The 16,194-nt window shown below is 38.4% G+C and overlaps 1 long non-coding RNA gene across 1 annotated transcript; it reads right to left on the minus strand.

Moving 5' to 3' along the window:
- Positions 1 to 9,229: 9,229 nt before the first annotated feature.
- Positions 9,230 to 14,781, minus strand: LOC112844891 (uncharacterized). Its single transcript, XR_003217646.1, has 4 exons — positions 14,749 to 14,781; positions 11,702 to 11,732; positions 10,593 to 10,619; positions 9,230 to 9,417 (listed from the first exon to the last, which is right to left on the minus strand). It is a non-coding gene; the product is annotated as an uncharacterized LOC112844891 (long non-coding RNA).
- Positions 14,782 to 16,194: the final 1,413 nt, after the last annotated feature.

Consider the following 16,194-nt stretch of genomic DNA (forward strand, 5'->3'; position numbering starts at 1 on the left):
ACTATCCATTTACTTCTAAATCAGTTTTTATACATATTCTGTAAGCTGTACTAATGTTTTTCTATACATAATGTATCATTATAGACATCTCTGGTAGCCTAAAGATAGTTTAAAACTTTTGACATTTTTTACCTGTAAAACATGATAAGCAAAAACTCATTCATCACAAAAACTTTTGATTCTACAAAATCTACTATAATCAAGAAAATATAATTGTCTGTATTTATTCATGTGACCCATAATAAATACCTGCATTTATCTGGGATTTATTTATTTACTATTTCATATTTTAAAGCCCTTGGAGGGGAAGATCTCGTTTGTTGAGCTACATACGTCACAGTAAAAAGATGTAGTCATTTAAACATGAGAATAAAAAAAAATGATGTTGGTTTATCAAATGTTGCAGCACATTTCAGATCAGAGGTGCATGATAGCAGATGTTCCCTGCTCTGCATGAAGTTCAGCAATGATTTGGTGAAATGATTAATAACATTGCAATAAGAAAGGGTCTTCTGACAGACAGAGTAAGGAAGACACTTTTTCAATGAAAAATCTTTTCATACTCTACAATCAGTAAACTCTGTAACAAACATGATCTGTAATTGTTTCAAAACTCACCAGACGACTTCATGATTGGCTCAAGGACAGGACACAAAACACAGGGTTGTGGTAACTGTAATATGTCCTCAGGACACCTGAATAGAGACTTTGCTGTGGCTGAGAAATAAAAATGAGGTCAAGCAAGGTGTTCTTGTCTGTAGTGGCAGAAGTGATCAGCTGTGAATACCCTCTAGACTGAAACTGTTCCAGAATCTGTTCCTTCCACTCTGTAACTGGTTCTCATTAAAATCTCCACACACAATATTGGGTGACAGTCCATTATTCAAGTGAATCTAAAAGACTTACCAGGTTTTGCATGAATGGTGTCAAACTGTAGTCAGGGGGTCTGTACACAACAGCAATGAGCGCAGGAATGGAGCCTGAACCTTCAACACTAAAAACTCAAGATCAGTGACTTATGCAGATACTGTTTTACCTGAACCTGAAAATGATTCCTCAAATACACAACAACTCCCCCACCACTTCTGCTGGCCATGTGAGGAAAGTTTGTGTAGGACACATGTCTGTTGCGTTTGAACATGTGTAGCCGTCCAAATGAAGACTGTCTGCAACAAAGGAGCCTTGGAGGTGAGACTCAGTAAGACACAAAACATCTGCTAAACACATTTCATGATGACTCTTGATGTCACTGATGTGAGATGGTAAACCTTCTGTATTGTGATGGATCAGTGTAAGAGTGTCAGGTCTGCTGGCTGTTTCTCTGACCTGAAGAAGAGGCATCATTTCCTCAACGCTGGCTTGTCTCATGGTTTGGAGCGCTGCAGTTACCTCAGGATTGGCATAAATCTTTTTCTCATCCAAGTCCTGTAAATAGAGTCCACTGAGAGACGTCACCCTGCTGAGAGCAACATAAGCCATACCTGGTTCAAAAATGTTCTTCATTGAAACTACAGCTGTCTGTGTTGTAAGACCCTGGGTTTTGTGAATTGTGCAGGCAAATGCGAGCTTTACAGGAAACTGTCTGCGTACCGCTCCTTTAAACTTCAGACTCTCCTCTGCTCTCTCAATGTAAACCAGATCATCAGATGCTGCATTAGCACTGCGGTTGCTTCTTACAGACTGCCGGTTGTCCATTCTGAGCCCCAGTTTAATTATGTGTCCATCATTTTCAGATCTCACAACCTTATCAGTATACCAAAGCACCATTGACTAAACCGTTTAGTGTGTCCAAGTTTCTGGTCAGCATAACTCGAGCTCCTTCTGAAACGTTCAGAGTGTCAGGTAAATCATTTCGCCCACCTGTAAATGGTTTGTCTCTTCGTGCCATTCTGCCTGTACATTTATCCTTCTGGAAATCGTCTGCAGTGATGATTATAATGTTTGAATGAAGCTTCTTGAGTGTATCTGTGTTATGGGATTCCACATTCTTGTTGGTGGCATAAATGTGTAAGACCTCAGTTGGACATTCTTCTGGTACAGTCACAGCCTGTGACAACAAATCTCTGTCGCACTGAGAAAGCTCATCTGTCTTTTCTTTGACTCTAATCCTGTTCAGCATCTCTGCAAAGGCCACATCATCTTTCTGACGCATGATCTCAGTTAGAGTGATCATCTGAAAATGTTCCTGCCATAGGTCAATCTGTTCTGGATCATAAACACAGAGAGGTTTAGACTGTCGCACTGGTGGCAGCTGGTAAAAATCTCCAACAGCTAAAACTGACATTCCACCAAAAGGTCTCTGAGTGCCTTTGATTTGTTTCAGTCTTGCATCCACATAGGCAAAAAGGGGTTTTGAAACCATTGAAATCTCATCAATAACAATAATTTCAGCATTTATAAGCTCAGATCTGACTTCATCCAGTTGGTTACCAAGTCCTTGAATGGGTGGTTTCAGACTCCTGGGTAGTTTCAGTAGAGAATGTAACGTAGAACCATTGATAGAAAAAGCTGCTGTCCCAGTAAATGACGTCAGTAAAACAGTTGGATTTGATATGTCAGCTTCTTCTGCATTAGCAGGCAGTCTGCTCAGGATCTTTGATGCTTCAGAGTGAATACACTTAATCAGATGTGACTTTCCAGTTCCTGCACCACCGTTGATATAGAAGAAAAATGGATCTGGGTTCAAACCACAAACTCGCTGAATACACCAGTCTCTTATAGCATAGAACACGCAGGCCTGCTTCTGGTTCAGATTCTGATACATTACACGTACCACAGCTGGATCTACTGCAGGTTGTTCTCTGACGGCTCTGATCTCTGTTACAGCATCAGACTGACGACTGTAGTCGGGGACATTCTCCTGTTCGTTCTCATCATCAGAATGTCTCTCAGGAAGATTCTCATCACATTGCAACCTCACAACTTCAGATTCAGGAGCAAGATTACACCATTCATCAATCACAACGTCCCTATTTTGTTCAAACTCTTCCAGTGCACTCTCAATATCCTCAGAGTTCTTCTCATACTTGTCTTTATTTCTTTTCACAACCCTTTTCACAGACTCACTGTGGTCTGAACATGGAAGTCGCACAAAACCTGAGTTGTAGAAGGACTGATAGGTTTGGAACCCTTGTGGTTTCAGTTCCTGCTCTGATCTGTGTGGAAGGTAAAGTCTCAACAGTCGACCATAATATTGCTCAGGATCTTTTTCTTGTGAGCAGTGGTAATACCTGATTATAGCTGGTTTATCATTCTTTCGCCTTTGTACAAATCCAAGCTGGTTTAGAAGAGGAAGCACATCTTTTCCTTCATTTGGACCACTCACCAACCGGCACAAGGCACCAAAATCAGCCAGTGACATTTCCTCATATTCTGGTGTCTCAGGTCTGCATTTGTATTTATCACTCAAACTTGTCATCCAAATATTACAACTGTCATGTGTTGTGGTTTCCAGATAGCTCATGGGGCGACTCATTTTTACTGGGTTATCATCTGTTGGTACAAATACAACACTGCGGGAACACTTTTTCATTTTTAGGCCACAGACACGAGTCACACACTCCTGTGCACTGATTTCTCTCTTTTTTGAGTAAGCCTGCATCACAGCTCTCATTTCATCACATTCATTGACGGTGTTCTTATCAGAGTTATCAATAACTGTCTTCAGGTATTCAGAGAGGCCAGATTCTCTCTTCGTTATATATTTACAGAGGTATTCTATACATGAATAGGCATTCAATATTAACGAGACATCTAAATTAGAGTTCCAGGCTTCAAGCAGGTCTGGGTTGTAATTGTTGATCCAACAGTCCTTTGGGTCACGTTTCAGAATAAGAGCTGTTTTCTTGTTTATGTCTTGGAGGCATTGTTCATACTCATTCATTGTCAAGTTGCATCGTAACAGAATCTGCTCTATGGTGAGAGAAGCAGCTTCAGATTCCTTCAGGAGGTTCATCAAAGGTCTGAGTTTGGCTTTTGCAGCTTCAGTGTCTGAATCCTCATCCTGTCTCACAATCATTGTTCTTGTGGCTGGTGGTTTTGGAAACCCAAATCTACAACCAGAGTTCACACTCTTAAAGCATGTCTTTGTGTGGTTTTTGCTGTGCTTTTGTAGCTCAGTGACTTTTTTGTGCAGTTCAGGTTGTTTTTCTGGATCAGGGAGCTGAGCTGAGATGTATCTGTCCACAAAGTCACAGACAGTTTGGTCATCATCCACATCTACTTCTACCTTTTCTCGAATCCACAGCAACATGTGTATATGTGGACTACCTCTGTGCTGGAACTCAACTCTGTAAAAGTAATCAATGATTTCACCAAGGGGCTGTGCAGGAGAAAACAGCAAATCTCTGAACAAAGCCTCAACACGCTTATCAAACATTCGCATGGTGGTTACTGGATTTGATCGTAGAATTTCACACTTTTCTGACCAGTCCAGGGCTTCAAAATCAACCTCTTCACCTTGCTGTCTCTTTATTGCTTGAATCACTTCAGGCCATCTCATCTCAGCAGCAGAGAACGTGACAAAGAACTGAGGTGTTCCTATTTGACGAACCATACTGAATAGATCTCTGGTAGTTTTCTGCCAGTAAGCTGGAGTTCCTCTGAGTGGCTGCATAAATCTGATTGCATCTTTATTTCTTACCAGCTTCTCTACTTCTGTCTTACTTTGTAACATTCCTGATGTGATTTTGCGTCCATCTTTCGTCATAGTTTTACCTTTCCTTAGCTGTATTGTCATGCTGGAATTAGCCAAATGTATTTCAGTGACAAACTGTGAGAAAAACAGGTAATTTGTGTCTTTAGCAAATCTTGCATCAATGTTGAAAAGCCTTGACTTGAAGTAAGCACTCGGTGTGAGCTTGAGACGTCTCTTTTCATCCAGTGTATTCTGACCAGTAGGAAACTGCACAGGAAATGCCATGGCTTCCAAATGAGGAGTTCTGAAGAAGCTAACAGGATTGTTTCTTTCTGCAGGAGCCACACAATATGTGTTATCAGTGAAACAGAGAATCTCTTCTGAAATGTCAACAGGCTGCAGACAACTTTCTAGAGCAAAACCTCCATTGTTCAAATCACTTTCTGGTTCCTCAGGATTTTGTTCCTCTGGTTGTTCATCACAGGATTGCATATTAATAGCTTGTTCACTTTCAGACTCACTTTCGCACAAAAGGGCATCTTTTTCATAGTTGTCAATTTCCATTAAATCTGCTTCATCATAATCATCACTTGCCATGCTGGCTTCATCACTGCTGTCATCATCAGGTAACGTTGGATCACAAAGCAATGCATCATCTCTGATAACAATATCTGTGTACTGTGGATGAATCTGTTTGAGCTTATGCAGGGCTTGGATCAGTTTAGACCAGGTGACAGTCTGGAACAGCTGATGGCCTTTGTAGCACAGTCGTCTTTTCAACTTGATCCTCATTATCTGTGATTGGCTTCTGAGCCGAGGTAAAGAGTCAACTGTTTGTTGGACCTCAGATGGTACACACACCACATTACCACGTATGAGTCTCTGTCTGCCCTTTGGAAGGGGAATAATCTTAGCAAATGGTATGCATTTGGCAATCAGATGTCTCTCCAGAATGTTGAGCTCACACAGTTCAGCTGGAATATCCTGCAGTTCTAAACCATTGACAGCAGCAAGCCTGGGCATGCGTCCACTTTTGAGGGAACTGTGACACGTGTGACAGATATACTCTTTCTTTCTCTCAACAGGAAAGCTGCACTGATCATTACATGCTTCATCACACACATGAACAAATTTACCAGTTAGACACTGTTGAGCTACAGTTTGGTGTTTTGAGTAATTTTCTCTTTTGCAGATTTTCACCTGATTAGGAAAAGAAGCTTTTAGACAAACAGTACAAACATAAGATGGTGCTGATTTAATGTTTGATCTGAAACGAGATATGGCCTCATTCATTAAAGTGTTATCTGGATGACACTGTAAACTTTCAGCTGGTCGATGCATCTGACGATATTTTCTTTTTATGTTCATTGCACAGCTGATATTATGCATCTGTCTAAAAGAAAAACTGTTCAAATATTTTACTGTCATTCGTTTTCTCATATTGTCCTTGTGTTGTTGCTGAAATTGTCTCTCTTCTCCATAACGTTTAGCGATGTAACATTTTTTTTTCTGTCTAAATTCTTCACTTTCTTTATAAAGATTATATACATATGACTTCATGTAAGCTTTATGTTTCTTTCTGAATTCTGCACAAGTTCTGTAGGTTGTTCTTATACGTTCCTTCTGTTTTTCTCGGAATATGGGAGAATCTTTATATGTTCTTCTTATACGTTCCTTCTGTTTTTCTCTAAATATGGAAGAATCTTTATATGCACTTCTTATACGTTCCTTCAGCTTTTCTCTAAATATGGAAGAATCTTTATATGCACTTCTTATACGTTCCTTCAGCTTTTCTCTGACTATAGGGTTGTCTTTATACGTCCTTATGACACATTCTCTTTTTCTCTCTCTAATTTGATCTCTTTGTCTATAGATCTGTCTGAAATATTCTGTCTGTTTCTCTCTATATGTAGCATTTAGTTTATACAGGTCATTTTTGTACACTCTTTTCTTCTGTCTGTGATCAGGATCATTAGACTTTATACTGGAACTTTTTTTCTTTGCTTTAAAGCTTTCATCAAAAGTGTACATTTGCCTTTCTTTCTTTTTCTGATTTTCCTTCCTTTGTGGTAGTTTTTCTTGGGACAATAATCTTCTCCTCATTTTTTTCCTTTGGTGTTTATTACATTTCAGCAGTTTATCTGAGAGTTCCTCTGCTGTCTTAGTTGAACAGGAGGCAGTGTTTGAATCATTCTGAGGAACAGAATCTGATGCTACCCGAGTTTCTGTCACAGAAGATGCAGAGCTTTCTTTATGTGAATAATCAGAAGTACAATGGCTTTTTTCGGGAGCAGCTGTCTCATTCGAATGATCCACTCTGGATGACGTCACTTCAGTGGTTAAACTCATAGTTTTACGTGTCTGCTCAGGAGATGTTTGGGAGTTTACCTCAAAAACAGGTTGATCTAAAGTTGGTACTGGAACACTTGTAGCTGGTTGTCTGTATTCGGTGGTTTGATTACCATCTTTTTGGTCAACGGCGTTTTCGCTGTGAAACTCAACAGGCTGTAGCTCATAAGTGCAGGTTGGTGCGATGCTAAACATTCGGTACAAGCGTTTGATCCTGTCAATCATGTCGTTAAAACGTGTGAACTTTAACAGAACTGCAGTTCCACCACTTACAGCTAGCGACAATGGCATTCCTGTAGACTTACGTGGGTGAGGGTCAAAATATGCATATTCACCTGAAGTCAGCCTGCAGACTGCAATGACTGTTCCTCCCATGACTAGCAAAGCATAGCGAATGTCTGAAACTAAACACTGTAGTCCCTGTTCAAGGCTTGGAAGATGATCTGTACTATCAAATGTGCCATAACGAGCAAACTGAGACATGTCCACTTGATACTCGTGTCTGCGGCTGGTGACCACTGTAGGAAGCTCATCGCAGGCTAGAAACACGCTGTTCACAAACCTCTTTCTGGCATCTGAATACATGGCATGGCCTTTGTCCAACACACGGTTAAGATCTGCTCTGGTAATAAATTCATCCTCGTGTAAGAATGACAGGAAAACCAAACTGTTAGCCATGCATTGCTGATTCCGGTACTTTCCATACTTAGCAGAAGCCTGGCTTCGGGACGCACAGATGCTACTCACTCGTGGACGAGTTTCACTGTTTGTAACCTGTACATGAGACGGTCCTGGAGCTTCTCCATCATGCTGCGTTTGCAGAGTTACCTGCGGTTCTGTCTGGATTACCTGTTGTACTGTAGCCTTTGGTACAGACACTGACTGAGCACCTCTCTTTACCACGTCTGCATAGGACACTGCGGATGTCTGAACATTGCGCTGCACTTCTGGGCTGGGAATAGTTGTAACAGACACCTTTAGCTGCTCACCACTCTGAGAAACATTTACCTGTTCTTTCTCCTTTTGCCATCTAAGCTTCTGGGCCTGTGACCTTTTACCTTTTCTTGGCATTTTGCTTAAGTACAAACTGGAGCTGATATGTATTTATACACAAATAAAAACACTCAACCTGGAAACACTGAAAAACCTGTACTCTTCTACTATTGAATCTGATAAATGTACAGTTACTCAAATGTTCTTGTGAATCTGTAATAGATGTACAAGGTTGACTTTAAACTCAATATGAAAGATATTCAAAGGTCTCTCAAAACACTTGGCTCAGTTTTATTTTAGCTTTTTCAAAATCTTTATAATCTTACATATATTTCTTTTAACCAGACTGGTTAATTTGTAAAGGGATATGCAGAATAAATAGCAACAATCAAAATACTATAATAAAACTCTTAGCTTTTAAGTAGAGTTACTGCAAATCTTTCAGATATCTAAATTTTAAAGCAAATATAAACAGCTGTGGTGGTGTGGTGATCAAATGAGAGGCAATGAGGATTCTTCAGCTGAATGTTCTGCAGCAGTCTGGAAACAGGAAGTCTGGGTCCCCAGGGCAGCTTCTCGATGATAATTGCAGCTGAACACTTACACTCAGTAACAGAAATGGCTTTGTCTTTAAATAATAACAGTACACACTTACTGCAGTCAAATGTTATAGTCAATGAAACAGACTAGCCAAATGCATTTGAAATAATCTAATATTTATGTGAATATAGCACTTTGGATATATTACAGAATAACAAGATTATCTTATTACAAATAAACCTTTAAAAAGGTATATATGTTATATGATTTATCAAAGTAATTTCACCTGTAAGCCAAACTATCAGTGTTTATTCCAAAGTGTAATGCTGAGACTAAAACTGCAAATGTAGGGCTGTGTAAGTAGTTTCTACTATAAAGTCTACTGTAATTCTACTACTGTATATTCAACCTTCTACTTGTAATTTCTAACAAAATGACTGGATGTGAGAGGACAGGAAAGAAGGAGCAGTGAGAGTGGAGATCTCTCAGAATTCTGAATACAGATCGACAAAGTTCTGATAACAATTTCTGAAAACTTGGATTTCTCAAAAACTGGGTTCTGATAAAATTAGATAGAGCAGTAGGGATAGAGTGATACAAGATAGAATGGCTGTCAAATTAGATAGAGCAGTAGGGATAGAGTGATACAAGATAGAATGGCTGTCAAATTAGATAGAGCAGTAGGGATAGAGTGATACAAGATAGAATGGCTGTCAAATTAGATAGAGCAGTAGGGATAGAGTGATACAAGATAGAATGGCTGTCAAATTAGATAGAGCAGATGGGATAGATTGATACAAGATAGAATGGCTGTCAAATTAGATAGAGCAGGGAGAGTGATAGGACAGACAGAATTGCTTGATAATGATAGAGGGAGAGGGGCTTCTACAGCAGGTCACCTGTAAGACACAAACGGACTGGAATTAGTGGTATTTCCAATAAGCTTGGCTTTACCATATTCTTCAGACTGTAAGGCACACCTAAAATCCTGTCATTTTCTAAAATAAGAAAATAAAATAAACTGTGTGCATTATGTATTGATTCTGGTTGTGCTTACTGACCTCGAACTGGATTTATGTGGTACACGTGGCTCAAAATTCTGTCAAATATTTAGTAAGAGTTTGGTAAGCTACAAAGCTGCACCGCTTGATGTACTGTTGGAGCATTATGGCTACCATAGCCAGGAGCCTCTTGGAGTAATTCGTACAGTGCTTTAACATAATAGTATGGTGTGTGTACAAGGACGTGGGCAACTGTTAAGAGACATGCTTACGAAGCAGATTTCAAACTGATCAGCCCATCAAGAATTTGATGGATTTGTGGAAGAGGAATTAACTGATAAAGTGAGTGTATTGTTCTGTATTTTCTGTGCTACAAATTAACAATGTTGAGAGTTGCTATGAGTTAAATGAAGATCGAATTATCTGACTGTTTTGTTTACCTTAATGTACCTTATGTTTAAAAACAGATTAATTTATTTACATGCCTTGTAATCTGAAAAATACAGTACATAGAGCTTTACACAATTAAGATTTCTACAGTAAATTATTGGACTGAACTGAATGACAATGTTTAACAAATGGTGGTGGAGCTGTTATAAGGACAGCTTTGCGTTCTATTAAAACAATAAAAAACAGTCTATAAACTCAAACCAAGATGTGCTGCTACAGCAACTTACTGTAAATATTATATGGTCCAAATATATCTGCACACTGAGGTTAGAGCAGACAGCTTCAGGCTTCCTGCTTTAAACACTTTACATCCACTGAACTCAAATGTATTGATTGACTAGCAAAAACAACAAATCCTTTCTCACATTTGCCAAAAACATCTTGATGATCACCAAGAGCTGTGCTGACTCACTCTGGTTTGTTTTTCTCCACTTTCTACATGAAATCATCCCTTTAAAACTGCTTTTTGTATTTAGGTATACATAGGCAGGTTTAGGTGTATCAAGGTAATCCTTGTTAGATGATTTTGAAACATGACAAAAAAAGAAAGCATAAACAAAATGAATCTGCAAGGAAAAAAATACTTTTCCCAGGACTGTACCTCAGACAAAACCTTTACTTACCAGCGTGGAGACGATCAGATCAGTAGTCTAGAGAAAGGAAACAATATATCAGATCAGTGTTTAATCACTCAGACTGTTGAGCCTCTTCACACACAATTAAATTTACTTTGTCATAAAATAACTAGTAAAATCCTCAACTTCTTTAAGCCTTCATAAACTTACTGTACTCTTAATTTTTAGGTCTCACGTGGCTATCACGTGTAACAAAAACATTCATTACTACAGAAGTGCAAAAAATAGGCACAAATATTTGTTGGCACAAATGCAGGATATACCAAATGTTTCTAATAAAATGTGAAGAACCACAAATTTTAATCTCATTTCAGATTAAATACATTGGATGCAAAATAATTGTTTAAATCAGAAGTAACAGAAAACCTCATCAGGTTTTAGTTAGTCTGGTCTGAATATGTAAATCCAAAATACAAGTAAATACTGACATGTTACAGCAACGACAGTGGCACATCGTTTTGTCATTGAAATTAAAATTTCTTAAAATATTATACTAAAAAGTCCTTCCATTGTACCTATTGGCAGGAATATTTATGTATTTTGCAGTATGTCCCTTTTTGGGAACATTTATATTTGATTCTAAAATACTGGCTTTAATATACCTATTCACACTTTTGATTTTCTTACTTTTTATTATTGCTTAAGTGTCAAAGTATCACTTCTAGTCACTCAGGCAAAATACTTCTAGTGTTGTGACTTCATGCTAATTCATAAGTGGAATATGAGAGACAATAAAAATCGATAGCTGTGGTGCTCTTAAGTGTTTAAGTTACCACCTATACTCACCTAAAGCACTTTCATAGTTTTGTTTGATACTTAAATCCACAAACATAATGAGAAATCGAACTATTGTATAAAGACAACTCTGACATTTAGCTACATTTAGACTTGATAAGTCATCATAAAGGAAAATCAGACATGAATGGGCTATTAAACTTCAGGGACATTTTCAGGGCAGTCAGAGGTCCTCTGTGGGGGGTTTGCTGCTACAGATTATAAATGCTGACTATGTGTTTTTGCCCAGAGCAAATGGCAAGATGTCACAAATAGCCAAACTGTAAGTAAATTACTAAACATCACCATCACTGTCTACTTACCAGCAAAGGCAAAACCAAAGATCTGTTCACTCTATAACAAAAGACAAAAATACAGAATGAGACAACTCAAATCAGCTCCAGAGTCAATAGTGCATCACTCTCTGTAGTCAAAAAGATTCAGGAAATTTCTTTGTTTACCACAGCTGGAATACAAACAACAACTCTGTTTTCTTTTTCTACACCTTAATAAAGATCACTCTCCTCATAAAGGTAATATGAAATTTTATCCATTTGCAATAAGCCACACAAGTTTCTTAGTCATGTAATGCTGTAAAATTTAGGTTCGATAACATAACAGAGTAGATATCATAACCAGTGATTTGCTATTTAAAAGCATACAACAATCACAAATGATGCCTTGTATATAATGTTTGTAGGCTTTAAAATTTGAGGTGGCCTGCATTGAAATTCTATTAAAACAAAAACAAACAGAGTCTGGAAACTTAAACCAAGATGTGCTGCTACAATAACTTACTGTGAATATTGTATGGTCCAACAAAAACCACACACTGAGGTTAGAGCAGACAGTTTCTTTAAACCTGCTTTAAAGACTTCACATGCACTCAACTCAAATTTATGCCACATTAGATGTTCCGTAAACCCCAAAATTATCAAATCCCCATGTCTGTGTGTAGTTGCCTGGAACAACAGTATATCATAATATCTCAGGAGTCGTTAAGGTAAAAGTAAACAACAATTTACTAAGCATGATGGGGCGATCGTGGCTCAAGTTGGGAGTTCGCCTTGTAATCGGAAGGTTGCCGGTTCGAGTCCCGGACAGTCTCGGTTGTTGTGTCCTTGGGCAAGACACTTCACCTGTTGCCTACTGGTGGTGGTCAGAGGGCCCGGTGGCACCAGTGTCCAGCGCCAGTAAGTCAGTGCACCTCAGGGTGGCTGTGGCTACAATGTAGCTGCCATCACCAGTGTTGTAACAGAGACAGATGGAAAAGCTTCAGGACGCCGGCCCTTAAAGACTGAAATTTGTGACCCCTGCCCTATGTGAATATTTAATTTATTTATTTAAACTGCTAGTCGTGAGCCGCTCTAATGTGAAACAAACTCAGAGAGAGTTATAATTCTGGAAAGATTTACAAAGACCTGTGGGGGCTTTGCTGCTACAGATTATACAGATTTGGATACCCCAGAAAACAAAAATCCTCCCAGATGTTGTAGGTGAACAGACAAAATAAATGATTGGCCAAAAAGAACAACTCCTTTCTCACATTTGCCAAAAAATATCTTGATCATAACCAAGAGCTGTGCTGACTCACTGCACTAAACTGAATCTTCTATAGTGAGAGAAACATTACCAAAAAAACAACAACAATAAAGAAACAAACACCAGCAATAAAGTCAAACATGGTGCTGTTACTTTACTCCTTCAGGACCTACATCAAGCCATCAGGTCCTGAGCTTCGTTTAATCACACTTGGGATTCACAGCAGGAAATTGATCTAAAGCACACGAGCAAGTCCAGCTCTGAATGGTAAATGGCCTGTATTTATATATCGCTTTACTAGTCCCCAAAGCGCTTTACACATCCAGTCATCCACCCATTCACACACTGGTGATGGCAGCTACATTGTAGCCACAGCCACCCTGAGGTGCACTGACAGAGGCGAGGCTGCTGGACACTGGCGCCACCGGGCCATCTGACCACCACCAGTAAGCAACGGGTGAAGTGTCTTGCCCAAGGACACAACGACCAAGACTGTACAAGCCGGGGATCGAACCAGCAACCTTCCGATTACAAGGTGAACTCCCAACTCTTGAGCCACGATCGAATGAAACAAAACTCTTGGTGTAGACTAATTAGAGTCTGTACTTGAATGGAATTGAGACAGTTGGTATGACTTGAAAACCCTATATTGGACCTTAATTAAGACAATTCTGAAAGTAGAGTGGACCAAAATCCCCTCAGTGATGTAAACCAGACATTACTAATTACTGTAAATGCATGATGGTACTTGTTGCTCATTAGATTATCTTACGTTGTTCTGGCTTGTTTTACTCTGCTTCATACATAAAATCATGACTTTAAAAATGCTTTTGGGTATTCATCCAGGTTCTCCCTGTTACATGATATGAAACATGTGACAAAAGCATAAACAAAATAAACCTGCAAGGAAGAAAGACTTTTCCCAGCACTGTATTTCAAACACAACCTTTACATACCAAACTAAGACGATCAGATCACCAGTATAGAGAAATGAAACAATACATCAGATCACTGTGTAATGATTCAGACTTTTGACCCTCTTTACACTCAATCCAGCTTACTGTGACAAAAATTAACCATTAAGATCCTCGATTTCCTAAAGCCTTTAACTTACTGCACACCAAACATGAAAAACATTAGTTGTAGGGTCTCACATGGCTATAACATGTATAATAAAAGCATTCACTACTACAGAAGTGCAAAGAATAGGCACCAATATTTATTGGCACAATGCAGGATATACCAAATATTTCCTACAAAGAAGCTTTGTGGCTCAAACATTTTCTATCACAAGTCAGTTTTAATAAAATTTGAAAAACCGTAACTTTAAATTTCATTTCATATTAAAAATATTGTATACAAAAAATGATAGTCTACATAAATTACACACTGGCTTTAATATAGCAAAGATTATCGACTCAGAACTTATTTTTTTTAAATTATTTTTCAAGTGTTTAAGCTACCACTTCCATTCACTCATGTTCTGACTTTAATGTAATACATGAGCAGAATATGAGACACAATATAAATCAATAGCTGTGGTGTTCAAGTTACCACTTATACTGACTCACCTAAAACATGTATGATTTGAGAAGCCATCAAAATTAAAATCAGACATAAATGGTCTATTAAACTTCAGGGACATTTTCAGGGAGAGACATAGGTCCTGTGTGGGGGCTTTGCTGCTACAGATTATAAATCCTGACTATGTGTTTTTGCCTGTCAGTCAATGGATGTCACAAAAAGCCAAACTATTGTATGCTAATTGCTAAACATGTTACACAATGCCGGGTTTATATTGCTTCAGTTACAATGACTGTTTACTTACCAGCAAAGGTAAAACTAACGATGTATTTCACTCTGTGTAACAAAAGACAAAGAGGAAAAAATACAGAATCAGACAACTAAAATCAGCATCAGTTAAGATTCAGTTAACTTGTATGATATATTTGTAGGCTTTAACATTTGAGGTGGCCTGCATTCAAATTCTACTTCCTGAAAATATTATCAAGTGCACACAGTATCATTTAATATGCTGATGTTTTAAAATAAATATCTATACACCTTATTAGTAATATTAATGGCCCACTGCTGCATTTTATTTATTTGAAGGTGGCCTTTTTTATTTCATAAATTTTTCATAAAGTGAAAAGTTAAACAGAGCTGTAGATTTAGGTTGCATTTAGTTCAGTTTCAGTTTTATTTGTCATATGCAAGTTAGCACAGGGTCAACATTGCAATGAAATGTGTTCGACGAGCAGCAGTCACTCAGCAGCATGATACAGTAGGAGAAAATATAATAAAATAAAAAATAGAGAAATAGTAAGGAGCAAAATATTACAAAGACATGGTAAAAGAGGAAAGGTGACTAAATATATGTATCTATAAATATAAATATATGTACACTAGTGATTAAATAAGAAAATGCGGGCCTGAACAAACAAGCTTTTGTTAAACAGTTTTTAAAAATTTGAAAAGTCTCCTTCTCATTAAGAGATGTTATTATTCTTGTATTTAATATGTATTTTATCCTCTCTCTCTCTTCCATTAATTAACCCCCAACACAGACACACGCGCGCACATGCTCGTGTCCAAATTCATAGGCTGCATTTGTAGACCGATCACGTCACAGCGACGCGCCGAAGGCTGTCCAAATTCGTGGACTCCTCCAAATGCAGCCGACAAATGTGTCCTCCTTTTCCCCGAAATTGAAGGATAGGTCGTGTGTGTCCTTCGTGGCCCACCATATCCCAGAATTCATAGTGCGGCCCAGCCAAATTTCAGTTTCCAACAATGGCTGCCGCTACTTAGTTTTAAAGTTACTCTTACTAATCTTTCTGAGTCACAAAATAAACTTTTAACATATTTTCAGACCGGAAAGTACCTGTGTAAACATCAAATATCTGCTCGGTTTATCAAGATATTGCATATTTGCAAAAGTGCTTCAACGTTTTTGGAGACGACTGTTACCCACCAGCTCGATAGCTCGCCGGGAGCTCAAGGGTCACTGAAGCCGCCGAGAACGGCATAACTCCGGGACATCATTTTCAGATCACCGCGGACTTTCGATACCCGGGTTAAACCTAATATATAAGTCACTTAGACAACCTAAAAAAATTGTTTGGCTTTTTTCAGTGTTTTCTTTTTTCGTGAGTAAATCGGTTTGGCTGAGATTAAAGTGATTAGATAAAATAAATACAATACAATACAATACAATTTTATTTATATAGCACATTTAAAAACCCGAAGGCACACCAAAGTGCTTCACAGTAAC

The sequence above is a fragment of the Oreochromis niloticus genome, unplaced genomic scaffold (genome assembly GCF_001858045.2).
Source record: "Oreochromis niloticus isolate F11D_XX unplaced genomic scaffold, O_niloticus_UMD_NMBU tig00001949_pilon, whole genome shotgun sequence".
NCBI classification, from domain to species: Eukaryota; Metazoa; Chordata; class Actinopteri; order Cichliformes; family Cichlidae; genus Oreochromis; species Oreochromis niloticus.